This window comes from Anser anser, assembly GCF_964211835.1.
Source record: "Anser anser genome assembly, chromosome: Z".
In the NCBI taxonomy this organism is placed as follows: domain Eukaryota; kingdom Metazoa; phylum Chordata; class Aves; order Anseriformes; family Anatidae; genus Anser; species Anser anser.
Window position 1 is genome coordinate 82477844 of NC_139723.1, and position 16510 is coordinate 82494353.

Sequence of the window (16510 nt, forward strand, 5' to 3'; positions counted from 1 at the left end):
TCTTGCAGCTATAGGAAAGTACTTTGATCTCTGCAGCAATTTTGAGTTTGTCATTTTCCTACTTGCTTAGATGTTTTTCCATAATCTCTCTTCCAGAAATGTCAATCAACAAGACAACCAACAAAGTTTTTTGCCCTCCAAACCTATTTTAGGCTCTCTCATGCTTACTTATGCTTGTATATACAAATTAATTTAACATATCTGGGAGATTTCTTCTGTACAGATAGAGCAACAATTTTTTTTTATTATTTTTTTTTTTACTATCCAGCTTGCCCTTGTTTTTCCCCTTTGATGTGTAATAATGAGGTGGCACAGGGGAAATGTCTTTAATCAATTGCAGAAACTTATAGCACTATCAGGATTGCATGTATCTCGAAACACTTTATCACTGTCTCTTTCCAGCGTTCATAATTCTGATGTATCTGCTGTACTGGTGTCATGTCATTCTATTACATTAAACAATCTAACATAACAACTGAACACAGCACAATGATGAAATGCTAGCCTGCTTCAGAAAATGTAAAAAGATAAAACACTTGTTTTCATCTGGGAAAGCTGCTATTAGTTCATCCTGTGGCTTTACACGATTAGAGGGATAGCTAGATAGGCAGGTAGATAGACAGACCAAGCATGAGCACCTTGTACTCAGGGAAATGCAGCTCAGGTTGCTCACCTTAGACTGTCTACTCACGAAGACAAATAGAAGCAGAAATTTTTCTTGTCTTCTTAAATTACAGCTAAGATGGGAGATCAGAAAAACTTACTGTTGGTTTCTGTTTCTAGGCTGGTTGGTACATTTGTATATTCTTATTTTATGTATTTGTTCCAGTGACAGACGCTCCTTAAAATCTTCAAAACTACCTTCCACTTAGGCTAGATACTTTTATTTACACTACATCACAATATTTTAGATATCGTTCCAATGAAAATGGTTTTACTGCAGTCAAAAGTCCGAATATAACTCATGCAGCCACCTTGAGTTAGTTTTGATTTAGCTACCCATGTAGCTCTGCAGGTCAGAGCTCAGCTGCACTGCTGTCAGAGTATTTATTTCCCCCACTTTTCCCTTCTCTGGGGGGTTTTACAGCCCACACCAAACTTCAAATTGCCATGGATACACAGCTGTTGTATCTGACTTAGCTGCTTCCAAGCTATCCCAGATCCACACAATGGCAGCCATGTCTCTCTCTGCAGCAGAAACATGCAAAATGCTTTAGATGTAATTTAATGCTCAGCAACATAAACATTGCGTATGGGCAGATTCTATGTATGGATTTATATACAGTAATTCATCTACGTGGTTGACAGTGGTGAACCTAGAAAATTGCAGCAAATGCCATCAGGTAGGGAAGACGGCTGTATTATATGATAAAGTTCTGTCAGAAGTTTACGTCTGCAGGGTGGACTGGTGATGTATTTATTGCCCGCTCCAGTATCTGTGGCACTACGAGCTTATTGTCAGATTCAGATCATCACTGACAGCCTGGGAAAACAACCAATGAGAGAAAAAGGTATATTACCCATGTAAAATTTTTATCCCTTTAATTGTCCACATTCCTAATTCTTATATGAATTAACTCTGGCTGTTGAACCAAAAATCTCATCAGATCAAGCTTTTTCACACAGTCACACATCTTGTTTCTTTCCTGCCATGCTCCACCTTAACCCAACAACAGTCTGTGGTCATTTTCCTATTATTCTGTATCTCCTTACTTTGACTTGATACTTGGTGCCCTTTGCTGACATTCCCCTGGAAAAAGCGACTTGTAAGTATTAAGAGGATAAATGGAAATATCCCAGGAACAGGGAAAAGCTCTTTGCAGAAATATGATTTCTCCTCTCCCTGGGAAGTGTTTAGGATCATTAAGAGATTTCCTGAGCCCTTCAAATTGAAAATAATCTATAATTGGTTTAGTTAATTAAAGAACTATCACTTACGAAATTAATAATCAAAACTAGTTATAGGTTAATTGCATGAAATCATAACTGAAATCATAGCTGAGATCATAGCTGAAATCATAACTTCAGGCATTTATCTCTGGTAGATACATGGATTGCAATTATTGATGCTGTTCAGTTGTCGATTGCTTTCTTTACCATGAACTCCGTTGTGGGATAAATAAGGTCAAACAGACCAAGTGTCATGGACTCAAATGTGAGTGACTAATGAAAGAACAGAGTTATTGATTCACATTCAGCAGAAGTAATTTTTGAGTTAAAACTTTGGCACACCCATTTCTCAAAAAGCTCGTTATAATGAGTGTCATCCAAGATAGTCAGATATGCCACTGAGAGCATGTCAGATGCCAGTCACTCAGGGGACTAAATCTTCCCAAAAGAATATTTAATGACTTTAAGGATTTGATTATATATATAAGTGTATATATAACAAGAAACAGTTTTGCTGCATCAACAACAGCAACTGAGTTCTAGTAATCTTATCTCTAGGTCATCTTTCATGTATATGTACATGTAATACCAATTACACACCGTAACACTTGAAATAGAACCACTAAATATATGTGTAATTCATCAATGAAACTACACAGATTTTTCTAGTGATGCTTGACCCTATATTTTTCTTTCCTCCTTCTGTTTCTATTGTGTTCATTCATCATGTTATAGATCCATTCAAATCATAAACTCTTCAGGGTAAGATCTGTGTCCTTAATTTGTTTCTGAAGCACCCTGCATACTATTTATTATGTATATAATAAGGAACAGCACTTTTCCCAAACCCATGCAACCCTCAATCCAACCAAAACCAAGGTCATTGGCTGTAAGTGTGTCATTGAAGCACAGCCGCCAAGCTCTGAAGATGAAACTGACAAGTAGACTTGAAGTCTCCAGCATTGGGGTGAATAATACACAATCCAAGCTCTGCAAGGGATGCAGTATTTTAATCACTTGTACTCAGACACTAAACAACCCTATATAAAATGATTCAACGGTATATGTTTCAGGCCTATAAAAATATCAAAGAGCTTAAACCCCACTGATTTCAAGGGCTATGAGAAGCCAAAATATCTTATGGATGGAGATCTACAGCTGAAAGCTGACAGCTTGGGACTCTAAATAGATTAAACTAATGGGTATCTTGTATAGCAACCTGGTATACTTCTGTGGAAAAGTCCCAGATTTATTTTGATTTAATACCTTTGCTAGTGAGAGCAAAACATTGTTCATTTTGACCAGTAACAGATCAAACAGGAAATAAAAGGTATCTGTGCAAAGCTTTAATACTTTCAAACACACACAGTTCCCTTGGCCTCACACCTGGTACAATTCCTGTAGTGTATCTTCTGAGGACTGGTCACCCCAAAGCTTTCTGAAGGGAAGCCGGTGGTAATAAATCAGACTCAAGAAAGCACATGGCAGAGGGAGGAGTTTCTCCATGGTTTTCTAAGCTTCCTTCAGGGTTTTTCTTAATTCTCTATTAAGGAATACATCTCCTCTCACTTTGAGAAATCATGCTTGGTAATCTGGTTAGCCATTTTTAAATCAATTGTCACTTGTGAAGCTGGTAATCAGAGAATATTAACAACCTTCCACAAAACCTCTTTCCTTTAACTGTGGTAAAGTGAGGTGACTATGTAATCTTGGCTGTAGGGTAAGTTCTTCCAAGCTTTGATCTGGAGTACTGCAGCTAGAGCTTCCTCTATAACCTCTGGCCACCCTTCACCAACTAGGAGACGGGGCATAGGAGAGACAATTGGGATAGAAGACCAAAGAAAGTGGTTGAGGTTGATTTCATACAAACAAAACAAAAAGCCAAAAAAGCCACAGTTATTAGAAGCTACCTGCTTCTTTGTCAGAACTTAGCCATCTTAGACAGAATTGGCAAACAGAGGTGAAAGCTATCTTGTATCTTGCTAGGTCATTTTTGTTGCATATATCTTGTCACAACATTCACTACATCTCCACATGGGTTAAATTAACAAACAGGCAAGCAAACAGACAAATAAATAAATAGATGTGAAACAAAAACAGTCCATCTTAAGGCAATTATATTTTGTTTGTGTTGTAGTGTGATACCAAAATTTATTGCCAGCTACTGGGCTTTGATTCACTAGCAAAACACCCTCATCTTCACCATCTCATGAAAAAACAAATGCTAAGAGTAGTAAAGACAAACAGTTAGTTGGACCAACAAGAGACAGACAGTAAGATATTATGAACATCTTGATGTATGAGATAGCAAAACTACAATAGAGTATAAACCTAACAGCTCCAGGGTGAAGATTTAAAAAAATCAGTTTTGTCCACAGCAAAAACAGAACAGACATTAATCAGATTTTCAGATTTTCAGAATGGTCACAGTGACAATGAGATCTAGTTTCCCAGGTATCTCTCTGGAATGTCTTTGTTTACAGTGTCTTTTGCTATTAGCTGATATCTAATATGATGAACTCGTTATGAACTTTTCTTCATCATCCAAGCTAAGAGAACTCTTAGTATTTGGTGTTGTTTTTTGTTGTTGTTGTTGTTGTGTTACACACACACACACCCTCCCCCTCCTTCTCTCTCACTTTCTTTCTGTGACTCATTTTCAGGATTACTTGTCTGACCTTGTTGGACAAATTTTACAACTCCACCGTGGAAGGTTACAAGACATCAGGGCTTTTAAATCCAAGCACAGCATTTCCTCACCCCACCAAAGTTAGCTGGCAGTTCCAAGAAATAAATGACTTTTGCTGGGCTCTTAAATAATATGATTTGCATGCTTGAAATGAGATCGCCAAAGTAATTGTAGAATATTGCTTGCCATTACAGTCATTAAAAACAGGCAGATGTAGGATCACTCTCATGGAAAACTTTCCTGCTGGGTTTTCATGGAGATAAGTGCACAAAATCCACTTCTGAAAAGATGTTGAATAGAATGAATTTACCATTCACTGACTGTCTGATGATGATTTGCTTGTTAATTGGGAGTTTAGGCTTTAGAGAAACCTTAACAAATGTAATTGCTAAATTTTGGAGGTTGCCTCCCTCTTTGCAAACCATGTTTACAGCTATAAATTCTTCTTTCATTGTATGGCATTTTAGTAGAGATTTGCCAGTGGGGAAATACAACGTTACTCATTTTTATAGGGGGACTTTCAGAGATATTTTCAACTTCATTACATGGCAAGAACATGTTAATTTAATTCATAAAGGTGCTTAACTCTATGCTTAATGTTAAGCACACGCTTAAATCTTAATGTTTTCTCAGTGATTTAAGTAAGTGATTAAACGTAAGCAGTGTTTTCCCATCAAGCATCTTAAAAAGCTACAACACAAAGTAGCTAATTATTTACATTGGTGGGGGGAAACTCAGGGAAATAGAGGTGCACCTGAATAACTAAACTTAGCCAAAAAGTGTCTGCTCAGTGTTTCAGCTAAGCATAATCCCTGAGATGGTCATCCCCATTAGAGTGGTATTATGCGATCCCACCTATGTCCAAATTTCCATAAACCAGTGGTCCCTGAAGCACACACTAGGTGCACACGCATGACAGTAAAAATATACAGACTCTGCTTTTGAGTTTTTGAACCCATCCATCTCATTAAAAGACAAAACACCAACTCAGGTGAAAATAAATATTTATTGCTGATGGGCAGAGTTATAGTACGGTGAAATGCTTTGGAGATTCATCAGTGGTGCTGTGCAGGCCAGAGTCTGAACCTGGGCGGTACTCCTGGTGTTGCCTTTACCTCAGCATACCTCTTCCAGGGCTGGGGACCAGAAAGCTGTGTTTGTTCTAAAGGGTTGGAGCCATAAAATAACTGGTTAAACCTGGGAAACATATTTGCTGAAGTCCACCTCTGGCAATAACATTTCTGAAGCAGAAGGTGAGGCAGGAACTGTAGGTTGTCTGTGAAATAGAAAAGGCAAGTCCAGCATCAGGCTTGAGAGGGGCCACCAGCACCCTCCCATGGCCTCAGGGACCCCTTCAACTCTAGAGAAGGGCTGCAATACTTGGGAAATAAAACCATAAGGCACCACACATGCCAAGATAGCAGAGATTGCTGAAAGCAGGAAAAGACCTGTCAAAAGCAGAGGGTCAGCAAGGGTGAAAACACTGGATTTCCTGGCAAATAGATCTTGCCATCCCTCTCAGTTTGGAGGTTGGTGCTGTGGGAAGGGGAGAACTAATCTGTGAGCTACAGCATCTTATGTCCCAGGGCACAGCCCTCACAGCAGAGTCCCTCTTCACCCCTGTTTGCAGCAAAAGCCCAGTCCCTGGATTTCCCCTGGGCTTCCAGGAATGGCAGGTGTTTCTGCCTCACCATAGCTGCCTGCTGGCCCTTGTTTTGCAAGCGGAGAAACTGAGTCTCAGGGAGCTGAATCATCTCACCCAAGGTCAGTAGAAAAGACAGAAGCAGAACCCAGGAGCCCTGCTTGCCACTTCCCCCTGCTGTAACCACTAAATCCCCCAATCAATAATGAATCCGCTATTGCAGACTCATATTATATCTAATGTCAGGGGGAGAAAAAAAATGAAGAAGACGAAGGGAAGAGAAGAAGTTGTAATAAAAGCACATAGGATAGAGATATACATTTCTCTTTAGAGCAATAAATCTTCACAAAAGGAAGTTGGTTAAAATTCTTTACGTTAAAAAAATGAGGTCCACAGGGACTCCAAATTTCAGTTCGATTTTCAGCTGAGGCATTTTTTTCTTTAGCAAACACTTGGTGCTGTAATGTGATAAGGGCCCCATGCAGACCATAAAACTAATTTATCATCTGTAAGGTGTACAAAGAAAATGGTAACTGCCTGCTTGTCTGCTTGACATATGAGGTCATTTTTGCCGCTAGCTTTCTAATACTGAGCAATTTTATCAGCTATTTATATACATTAATTGTAGGCACCCATATGTTCACCGTTGTATTTAATAATGCATTGCATTGAATATGCATTCCTTAAGTTTTAGCATGCCATGTGCATCTTTTATTTAACTGTTTGGTTTGCCTATTAAAGCCCATTATTCAGCTCTGCCGTGTAACCCTCTCCCTCTCAAGTTGTTGTGGTTTAACCCGGCTGGCAGCTAAACACCACACAGCCGTTCGCTCACCCTCCCCCCTCCCTCTCTGGGATGGGGGGAGAGAAACGGGAAAGTGAAGCCTGTGAGTTGAGATAAAGACAGTTTATTAAGACAGGAAAATAATAATAACAATAATAATAATAATAGTGATAATGGTAATAGTATTAACAATAATAATGTGTAAGAAAACAAGTGATGCACAATGCAATTGCTCACCACCCGCTGACCGATGCCCAGCCTATTCCCGAGCAGCCGGCCCCCCCACCCCGGCCAGCCACCCCTATATATTGTTTAGCATGACGTCAGATGGTATGGAATACCCCTTTGGCCAGTTTGGGTCAGCTGTCCTGGGTCTGTCCCCTCCCAGCTCCTGCTGCACCCCCAGCCTGCTCGCTGGCAGGACAGAGCAAGAAGCCGAAAAGTCCTTGGCCTGGTGTAAACACTGCTCTGCAACAATTAAAACATCAGCATGTTATCAGCGCTCTTCTCATCCTAATCCAAAACATAGCACCCTACCAGCTACTATGAGCTACTTAACTCTGTCCTAACTGGAACCAGGACACAAGTGGATTTATGTTTCTTTAAATCTGGCTCACCATGTTGAAAGGCAGTGGCGTGAACAAGGCCACCTCACTCGTCCCAAAGGAATAGCAGCAAAACAAGCAAAATAAGGTCCATGGTCCACTTAATAATACTAAACAAAAAGGATTATTCAATGAGTCTCTTTTCTCAAGGGACAGCAACATATTCACGCTCTATGGTGTGCACATAAACATGGCTCTCTATCAATACAGGAAGAGAATTAAATGAGGGACCGGATTCTGATGCCAGCTCAATCAGCTCCAGAGCTCCTGCTGACTTCAGTGAGAGCAGGAGCTGGGCTGAACATGAACAAACCTCTGCAGTATCTTGGTCTGAAAAATGGCTATCGGACAAGAAAGCCTTGCCCTCTGCCACAAACTCCTGCTCAGGTCTAGCACCAACACCACATCATGTATTTATCCATATTAATTCTAAACTGTCTTATCCCCCAGTGCTTTACTGCTGATCACTCCCCCTACAAGCAAATGCAAATCAAGACAAAACCCATAAATTTGTAGCCAACAACATCACCATGGACTGTGCTTCCTCAAAGTCCCCTTTCTGTGGTGCAGCTCCTTGCTTTCCTTTTTAAAATCCCTATACAGTGCTAGTGTTACTTTGTGTTTGATCTATAGCAGCAGCAAATTATTACTGCCCTCTGCCAACTCAGCGGAGGTGGATAAAGCATCAGGAAGGGGAGTTCTGTCCGTTTGCTCTCATTGAGCCTGGGAAAATGTGAGCTACCCACACAAGAGTGAGAAAAAGGGCATTACCCTGTGAGAGCCTAATACAAACTAGCCCTTTGTAAAATGTCAACTTTCTGTGAGACTCCCAAACCTGCCTCACATTCAAAAGGTTTCAGCAGCCAGAGACACCCCTCTGAGCTATCCAAACAGTGGTCCAAACATCTCATCCTAAATTGGGTACCGTATATCTCTGTTGCTGCCTTTTCAGGGCAGGATGAGAAGTCCTGAACCGTGTATCTTATGCACTGTTTTGCTATCAGATAAAAACGAGCAGCTTCTACCTCAGAGATGTATTCCGATGTTTTCTGGAGATCTGAATTTTAATCTCCTGCTCATATTTCCAAGGAGCAAAGGAAAACTATGTATTGACAAACACTAGTTTTCAAGCAGCCACAGATTTCTCACGGCATTTGAAAACATGTCAAGAAATATATTTGGGGGAGAAAAGTTTTCTCTTCGTGATTTCTTCTTTGTTGCTTTCCTTCAAGTTCTTTTAACCCCCAAAATCCAAAGTTGTTCTTCAACCAGCAAAAATCACATCTCAATATAAAATGAGTTTTTGAAAGGCTAAGTTTCCATGCTGTGTTTTTGAAAAGAATATTCTCTAGCAATTGTGGCTGTCTTTGTAAGAGGCTTTTATAATCTTGCACAAGGTAATGGAAAGCCTAAATGGACTTTGTTGGCAACAGGTCTGAGACAACAGCAATGCTTCTTGACAGCTGAGTACGTCGGTGATCTTTTCCAGAGACCATGGTAAGAGCCTGCGAGAGCCTCAGAGCTTCACTAGCCTTCAGCCTCATATGTCATATTCAAACAAACTTCTGGCTTTGGTCTGTGCATGTTAAAATGATGAAGAGGAATGTTCTCTAGGCATTTTGTCTAGCATCTTACAGGTCTTTTCATCTAAACATTTTCTGTGTCATTTAGTGTCTTTAAACGTGCTGACAGACAGTCTTTTCCTCCCCACAGATGGCAATGTCTAGAAAAGCTTCCTGCTCATCCATGTGTCTTTACTCGTCATATGGGTAACTCCTCTGCACCTGAAAAGGTATTCTGGATGCTATGCAAGCACAACATTCCAGCTTAGGTAATTACACTGATCCATTGTATATCATGTTTCATACCAATATCTCAAAACATGATAAGAATTAGTGTTGTGATTTGCTTACTCAAGAAGTTGAGGGGCAGAAAAGGAAACACTGCCCAGTGCAACACAGCTGGCCAGTAGCACCTGGTTCAGGCATTGCTACAGAATAAAAAAAAAATAATTTACCCCCTTCCCAGTTTCATACCATTCCTAGCAAGGAATTAAGTTACTTTTTCCCTTTATTTCTTAATTATCACCTTTTATTGAATGCAACCTTCACCCACATCCATGAAGCGAAACGTGAGTTAGGGCTTTCTCTATATTCCATACCACCTAGTTCATAACTCACAAGACCTTGCTGACTCAGAGCTTTACTTGCCTCTCACCTCTTCTCCCCAACCCATGCCTAGAAAAGTGCGAGCAGGTGCACAGCCCTCTTCAATCTTCTGCTCCTGCATCCATAGTCTGCAAGGACGGAGGTAAAGAGTAAGGAAGTTCTGCATAGGCATAAAGTTTGAATCAAAATCTGTGCCACAACCTCCCTATGTCCCTGTAAGCAATCTACAGGATGAGCATAATAAAAAACTGTTGAGGATTCTGCAGTGTTTTTAGTTAGTGAGTAATGAGAAGTTGGAGTTGGGTGTTTATAAGTTTGATGAATCTTTAACAGCTAGGTTAAAAATTGGTAGAAGAAAATAAAAATAAAAAAGAGCTACTTGACTCTCACAAGATGCCAACATTAATAACATCAACCAGTCTGAACAAAAATGTTCAGGAGATGTTGCATTTCTCTATAAAGCCCTGAAGAGGGAGGTACCCTTAGAGTTTAGTCTTTCAGTTCTATTACAGGGACACCTAGCAATTTTCTGGTCCCCAAAAGACATCTTCAAAATGCAAAAGGAATCATTTTTATTAATTTTATTCTTTTTATCCTCCTTCTCCTGACTCCTGTCACACATCATTTTCTAGATGATGTGTACATACAACCAACAGCAGCTATCTAATTTTATTGATGCTTTGATCTCTGTCCCTGAATAATCAATTAAAAGGCCTGAAGGGGCAGGGGGCAAGATTAGAGTGGAAGTCAAGGCCTAAAAAGACCCCCTCTCTACTCTAAGGCAGAAGGGCAGCTTCTTTACTGTTATGTCTAGTTGTTGCTCCAGCCTTATTACCTGTTCCCACCTCAGTAGTAAGGTCTTTCGAAGAAGTATTGATCATGCCTTAAATCCTGTTTCACCTGCAGAACAGAGCTGGTGAGCAAACTGTGATGCATTCCCAATGTTTTAAATCAAAATTATAGGACCTGTCTGCACCCTTCATTCTGATCCTGCCTCTGACTGCTGTGACACTATGGTTGGGGATATTGCTAGGGATTTAATACTTTGGCCATATTAGACACCTTCTGTTACGAAAGGTAAGGATTTGATTGGCATCAATCATTCCCTAACCTGTCTCACAAAGTTACAGCCAGCACAACTTCTTAAAGACTATCTTAATGAACTGGCTCTGCTCCTATTGTACCATGTCACTTCCAGCTCATTGCCAGCTCGGTGCTATTCGGGTCCCCTTCTCCTTCTCCCTGTTCCCATCTCAATATAAGCTACAGCCTTTCCCTCTTTCCAATCCCTTCATGAGACTTTTCTTAGCTCTCTGACCACATGTTGATAAATGAGGATTTCACCCCAACAACACGCTCCAAGAGGAGCATCCTGTGCCCTCCCCCATGTAATTCCACTCTGCACAGACTGGTCTTCAATCTATGAGATTCTCCAGCATTTTGGTAGAAGTGTCCCTGGATAGGGGTGGGGTTTTTAAGCTAAAGCTGGCATGAAAAATGGAGCATAACCAAGTAGCTTTCTATGTCCTTAGTTCAGTATTAAACATCTTCTTGCATGAAGATTCAAGGGGTGATTTCCCAAGATGAAAGCTACCATGCAAATGATCTCAATAAAATTTAAGGTAAAAAGTCTTCTTTGAAAACAACTGTACTCTGTGAACCACTGCACATCAAAACCAACCAAAATACTGCTACAGGAGTGGACTGCATCCAACTCACAGTGGAAATGAGATTTGTATAAATCTCCAAACCTTCCTTTCCATAGATACAACAAGCTACTGCATGTATATATGTGTATATAAGGAAGCTATTGTTGCTAGAGTAAGTATATTTATGTATATAAAGATGCAAACCAGGAAGAATAATGAAATAGAAACTGCAAATATTAGACGTTCCAAGCAAAGCTGCTGTTAGGCAGACTCCAAATCTAACTTGAACCTTAGCTTTTTGGTCGCTGATGAGCACTGATGATTTTTCCCGGTATCTGTTTGACCTTGGACTTGACCATTATGTCAGGCTACTGCTACAGCAATGGCTACTGCCCAGTGAAGATGAACCATGATTCCTGTGGTATACAGGGCATATATGGAAACATGGACCATCTTCAGGGCTGCAAAAATAACCAACAACAAGATTCGTTTCAGTGGTGGTATCTGTCCTCTTCTGCTGCTGCGCACTTCACTTTTAAGAGCTTTAGAAGAGATTCCTATCTGGTGCAGATGAAGCCAGTAAATCTGCATGAGTGGAAGACCTTGGAAACCCAGCTATGACTTTTTAATGCAGATAGGAGCAAGGGCTACTCCACCACAGAAATCTGGGAAATGACAGAAGAAAGCTAAGAACCATCTCCACTGCCTTCCATCCCTTCCCTGTGTCAAGACAATGTGTGAAATATATGTCAATATTACACCTGCTATGTCATCTGGTTTGCAGGCACAGAAGCAGCATCTCTGATCAGCTCCTGGTGCATTTGCATCTCAGTGTCTCATTTTCAGTGTTGCAGGGAAAAATGAAATGTATCAATGTGCGTAAACTCCCGTTAATGGGATGTACTTCTCTGATTTACACTCAGGCCTTGGAAGTGTAAATATTTTCCTACTCCACATTTAGAGTTTTCTATGATTTGCTCAACTGTGTAAATTGCTGGCTTCTCCATGCAAAAAGTTTTGCAAGCTAGTTTTAAAGTCAGCTTTTTATGACAATGTGCTATTTAGAACAGGGATTTGGGAGGCAGGACTCCTGGAGCCTGAACACTTCCTCATTCACCACAATTTTACAGTCATGTAACTCCATCTGTTCCAGGTAAATCGTTCTCTGTTTCCCAGCTAAGGAAAAACAAGTCCTGCTGATCTCAGGTGTGTTATGGTGGCTAACACATTTTACTTGTCTATGCCTCTGTTTCCTCAGCTGCAAACCAGGATTAGGAGGTCAAGTTCTCCTGGGTGTGACAAGGTGATTTCCATGAGCATTTCTCAATTCTCCTACAGAAAACACTTCCTAGGACAAAAGTGCTTTTAGGAGCAATGAGCTGTTCTTTTGCCACCTTGAACCTTTTTGCTGGTATACCGAAGAATCCAAGCTTTTCTGGGAGAACAGTCATAAGCTGCCTGCCAGAGCTGAAATTGCTCTTTTTTTTTTTTTTTACCTGGCATTTGCATTGGCAAACACCAGGCACTGTCTACTGCCTTTAGGGCAAAAGTCTGCTTCTACTGAACTCCTTTTTGCTCCGATTATATCTAAAAATTACCTAGAAATCCCAGAAAAAAAATACAAAGGGAACCTGTCTATGTCACACAACGAGGGTCAGTAGAGAGGCTGACTGCTATTTTGGGGTCTCAAAAGCCATATAAACACACTGCTTCCAGATCTAATATGGTCACGGTCCAGATTCTGGGGAACTGTGCATAGGATTGTGTCTCATATCCACTGATAAATGGTGCAGGAACGTGGAGTGGCCTAATCCTCAAATGGGCTGTAGGTAAAAATAAAAAAATAAAAAAAATCCTAATTTTAGGAAAACTTACTGATAGGAGCACACATGCATACATATATCTGTGTGCACACAAAAATAGGAAGACAAAGAGGCTTGTGTTTTCCCATCATTCATGAAGGATGCTGCAGCACAGTGTGTCTGGAGCATGTGGCCAGGTGGGAGAGTGAAGAACAGATGTGTTTGTTCTTCCTAATGCAACCCCATTAGGTGAGAACAGAACCAAATCCCCCATCTCCTCTGGTTTAAACCACCTTGTCTGCCTTAAAGTACTTGGGAGAGGACGTGCTGCCACAAAGGAGGCAGCAGCAGAAGAGTCTTGCCCTCCTCTGAAAAATGAGAGGCACGTGCCCAGCTCAGCGGCCTGGCCAGGAGACTGCAAGGAGACAGCGGACTGAAGTTGGAAGAGGTGATAGATAAATAAGGTGCTCCCGGTGGAATCCATTACCGGCTGATTAGGAGAGCTATTCGAGTTATCAATATCCAGATAAAGCACAGGCTGTGACGGGGAACTGAACCATGAAGGTGGCTTGCTGGAAGCATCCCTTGCTCTGCTCCAGCCTGTGCAGGGATGAAGGTCTCAGTGCAGACCTCAGAAGGAGAGGGGAACGTAGCAGGCTGGCAGAGGGGCGGAGTGGGGCAGGATGAACAGACAGCTTTCCCGGAGCCCCACCATCACCTGGGTGACTGAAGGAAAGTAACTCGAAAAAACAAAGCCTGACGTGCTCTCACAAAATCCAAGAGCTGAGCTAATTGAAAGACCCTGGGTCTGACTTTTAAAATAAATAAATAAATAAATAAACTCCTGCTTGGTCCCTTTGTCTGATTAAAAAACACTGACCTGTCTGGAGCAGTTGATTTAGGGACACAGGAAACAAAATTGAATCAGGATTGCTTTATTTCTACCAGCTTTAAATGGCAATGCGGCAGCCATCCCCCAACATGTTGCTGCTTAGCAGTGCCTGCTGGTGCTGCTCCTTTCTGCACGGAATTTAGCAGAAAAGTCTCAGACACTTGGAAAGCTCAGTATAGACTTGGGGGGGGGCGGGGGGGGGGTGGAGGGGAACTGGGGTAATGGCTCTGGAGGTGAAACTGGAGGTTTGCTCCATTAAGGCTCCAGAGAACTGGCCTGCCCCCTCCAGCAGGCACCACTGCCCTACATGGGGCTGGGGGTGAACCCGACACACCAACAGCCCAAAGGTGAAGAGCTGGACGTGTGGGGCTGAGCAACTGGTAAAACACCTCAGCAGAGGCTTGCTCCAGCCATGGTTTGTGGTGGACAGCCCAAGGCAGGTTGGTGGTGGTCTCACCACTCTGAGCTTGCTCATTGCTGCTCGGAGAGAGCAGCCACCTGGACGGGGATGACTGAGTTGTTTTTTCAGCCTCTACTTCTACTTCTGCCTCTGGGTTTTGCTTTAGTTTGGCTCTTTTAGGACCCTTGTGCCTGCTGGAGATGGTTTCCAGCAGCTCCCTTCTCCTCTCTTCGCGTTGCCTGTCCTCTCTGTGCCTGGCTGGCCACATCCCTCCTTGGCTCAGGGCTCGCTTCCCTGTCCAGATGAGAGGCAGGGACGGCTGTTTCCATCTGCCTGATTCTGCCTCTTTTTTTATTTTCCCTGGCTCCCAGCATCCAGCCTTCTGCCCTGCACAGAGAAGAGCAGCCTTATCCCCTGTCCTCCTGGACCAGCCCACCCCTGGCCTCACGGGGAGCCTTCCTCCCCACCGCCCGCCTTGTCCCCGTGGCACCAGATGAATTGGCTGCCGATGAGCCCCGCAAGCCCCATCCTCCAGCAGCAGCTGCTCAGATGCTTCCTGCCTGTATCCCAGGCTGGGAGCCCCTACAGCAACAGCAGCAGCATTTTGGAGAGTCAAACGATATACAAAGAGAGAGGCTGCATGCAACAAAGACTGCGGCACAGAGAAGGAAAGTTCAATACATCTTTATATTGGGGCTCAGCATTCCCACTGGCCCTTCCTCCTCACTAAAGCCTTTTCTACACCCTCTGTGCTCTCTGTTTATGCTCACCTGCTACCCAATTAACTCCCCGTTTAGCTGCACACCTGCAGTGGCTTTATCTTCAGACCACTGCACTGGAGCCATTAACCCTCTAGATTGCATTCAGCTCTGAAAAATACCCATCTGAACGGCTGGGGCATTCATCTGTGAATAGGAAATATGCTACAGTAGTTCATGGCTGGTAAATATGTGACGGGGGAAAGAGAGATTATGCTTTATTATCAATTGACTTGTGTCGCCAATGGGCTTTCTGTCATAATTGACTAATGCCACCCAGAGTGATATGTACTTCTGCTGATAGCTGCATTACAAGTTAACACTCCAGCACAGTATATGTTTTCATTCAATCTCTATAGGAGAAACTCATATATGGCAGCTGGCAATGCCCCGAGGGGGGAAATCAGCCGTCTTGGGACCGAGTGGAAGGCACTTGACTACAAATGGCAGGAGATGAGGGAAGAACTGGGAAAGTCGAGGCAAAATTAGTCTGATGAGACTTGGCTTGCTGCAGCATCTCCTGCCTGACGCATTGAACTTTTCAGAAGCAGCCAAAAAGCTGGAGCCAGCCTGAAGCTGCAGAGACACCGCTGTTTTTGGGGTTGGGTATTGCTTTTTTTTTTCTTTTTCTCTTTTTTTTTTTTTTTTGAAGGAGGAGGAGGACGTAAGGTAAGGCTAGCAAAACTGTAACAGTTTGTTAACCAAAAAAATGCTGCAGCAGGTGACGCAGAGGAGGGGAGGTGAAGGGCAGGTGGCTGGCGATGCAGCAGCAGTAGGTCCTGAGAGAGGGGGGAACCTTCAGCGAGGCTGGGGGGAAAGGAGCCTGGAGCCAAAACCAGCTCAGAGAAAAACTTGCTGATTACAACCTGCTAGTTGGCAGAGGAAAAATTAACCTTCTTGATATCCCATAACAGAGGGAAAAAAAAAATGCAGATCAATGACACCTATTCATGGCTCCTCTAAATATGTGATTACCCCCTGAGGGAGCCCCTTGGCCTTGGTTTGTTATTCCCCTCTCTGGGCTGTAGAATTAGAGACCTTGCCACCTCAGTCTGCTGTGATGTCCTTCACATGGTGAGAAGAACAGGAAAACAGGGATATGCCCTATTTCTGACACAAGACTTCTGTATGAGATCTCTGGGCAAGGCGTTGCCTTGTGCCTCAGTTTTCTTCCATGCACAGAGGAGATAGCTCATGAGGCTGCTTAGATACTGTTAAACATCTGCAGAGC